Source organism: Carlito syrichta, unplaced genomic scaffold, assembly GCF_000164805.1.
Source record: "Carlito syrichta isolate Samal-C Ts95f unplaced genomic scaffold, Tarsius_syrichta-2.0.1 Scaffold99398, whole genome shotgun sequence".
NCBI classification, from domain to species: domain Eukaryota; kingdom Metazoa; phylum Chordata; class Mammalia; order Primates; family Tarsiidae; genus Carlito; species Carlito syrichta.
The window spans coordinates 69360-71930 of record NW_007043494.1 but is presented as its reverse complement, the minus strand read 5'-3'; positions in this window follow the sequence as shown (position 1 = coordinate 71930).

The following is a 2571-nucleotide window of genomic DNA, read 5'->3' as shown; positions in this document are numbered from 1 at the left end:
CCTTGTGCCGCGGGGGGCCCTGTGCCGCGAGCGGTTTCGAGGCATTTGGGTGGCTGTCGCCCCTCGCTCAGCGGCGGCAGAGGGCCGCCTCCCGTTCTGGCCGCTACCTTTCCTTTTCCTAGAAAATACGAGTTTTTCTCGACTCAGGGAAGCCAAGTTCAGCACAAGCCGTTTCCTTTGAAATACTCTGCTGCTGTGGTCCTCTACAGTCTTCCTTGCGAGCCTGGGACACAGACCCCTTGTTATTTACACACTGCAACCTAAGCTTCTGGGCGGAAGGCACTTATCTTCCACCTTGTTATGTAAGGCCCTGCAGGCCCTGTTTCTCCTGTGGGGTCACATCTGCACGGTCCCCTCTGGCCAGGTCCCTCTGTCAGCACACCCCACACACTTGCCCCGTTTTGTTCTTGGCTTACGCTCTTGGCCCTGGTGGTATGCCAGCTCTTGGCCCTGGTGGTACGCCAGCCACCGCTTTTCAACCTGGCCGGTGGAGTGCCTTCAAGACCCCTTCTCTGGTTGCTTCCTTTCCCTGTAGAAATGAGTCACCACGCCAGGTGGACTGGGCTCTTCTCGCATGTGGGGACTGTCCAGTTCACCTTCGATCTCGGCAGATTTTTTTGGAGTGCCTGCTGTGTGCCTGCCTGCTAAATGTCGGGGGTGCAGTGGTGACAAGACAGATAAAGCCCTGGGTGGAGGCCGCAGTCTAGTGGGCAGGATGGAAGGACACTCACACAGCTACCAAGGCACTAGGTGCTGTGAAGGGCATCAGGAGACGCCTTCATTAAAAAAGGGGAGGGAGGGGCGGGCAAGGCACATTGGGGGGAGCTGCCTGTCTGAGGCACCCGTGCAGTCCTGGTGCTGGGACAGCGGTTGGAGTTGACAGGCCCGTGGGAAGGGGCCGCTAACGGCATGGCCTGTGGGAAGGTCACAGTGATGAGAGGAGGCTGGTGAGACCGGGTAGGACCTTGGGAGCCCAGATGGGACAGCAGGTTGTATTTTAAACAGAAGCGCCTTGGCCCCTGTGAGTGCCTGTGGACTTGGGTTGATTGAATCCCATCAGAGCTCCTCCCAGGAAAGGGTCCCGTGCTGCAGCTTGCTTCGTGCGTGGCACAGCCCGGCATTGCCGTGTCAGTCAGCACCAGGCTCTGAGCTTTGGGCACATATTTGCCGAATTGGCCTGGGTTGGCTTGGATGGATCCATCGCGATCATTGCAGAGCCGCGGGTGCACAGGTGGAATTGAGGCCGTGCGGCACCTTCTCTGTTTCAGGGAGACTTAGTGCATACAGCCCTCACTTCACCACATCAGGATCGCCTGTGGTACTTTCTAAGCAGGTCTCACTGGAAACCAGCTGAGTCAGAATGTCCAGAGCAGCAGTTTTCAACCTCGGCGTGATCGAAATCACCCTGGGTGTTGGTCCAGCTTCTTTTATGTTGTTTAGCGACAATGGTAGTGGAGGGGCAGGAGTCAAGAAGAGGGAAGGGAACTGGCGGGATTTCTGTGTTTGCAGGAGTTGGTTTGGGCATCTCCTGAGCTTGGCAGAAAGGGATGAGGATGATGTCCTGTAAAATGTGTGTGCCGTGTATGGCTTCTAACACTCCTCCTCATGGCCTTGACAAATCCCGTGTAACTTGAGTTTCCACCAACCGATCAGCTGTTGCCCGAGTGAGATCTTCGAATATGTACTTTATAGAACTTGTGACTTTTCTGTTTTTTTTTTTTTTGAGTTGGAGTCTCACTCCATTGCCCAGACTAGAGTGTAGTGGCCGCTCCCGGCCACCGCAGCCTTGACCTGCTGGGCTCCGGCGATCCTTCCGCCTTAGCCTTCCAAGTAGCCGGAATTACAGGCATGTGTTACCACACCCGGCTGATTTTTTTAATTTATTGTAGAGATGAGGTCTCGCCAAGTTGCCCAGGCGGGTCTTGAACCCGTGGGCTCAGGCAATCCACTCACCTCAGGAACTTGTGACTTTTCTCCTCGAAGGATAGGAATTCATTTTCCTAATCTTAGACTCATCCTTTTTGCACATTAGTTTATGTAGAACTGGAGCACTATTGGGTTAGGAATCTCTAGATGGTAAGAAATTATTTGCTTCTAGTCTTTCATGCTCTGGGGAGGCTGATAACTTGTGTAGCCACGGATATTGAACAAAACTGCTATGATTCAGACACCATTAGAGGCAAACTCTGGTGTTGCTTTAGTGAAGAAGTGTTTTTGGCCAAAGTACTTATTTCCTTCAAGGAAAAAACCTCAAAGCCTGTGTATTTAGCAGCATACATCCTCCAGGTCTCAGAAAAATCCTCAAAACCACTTGGTTACACCTGAGTGACTTTTCCTCCAGTATGTGGGAATGGTGGCTGCCGTGATAGTGAGTGTGGGAGAGCGCCCAGCCCCACACTTCATGTGAACGTTACAGTTGCAGGGCCCCCATGTTTGTGAACGGAAATATCATGGCTGCTCACAAGACCCTTACACCAGCTTGGCATGTTAAACAGGTTGTAGAGACCCGGTTTGAAGCTGCAAGGTAGCAAGTGGAATAAGGGATGCAAAGGCAGGGAACAGGAGCAGTGA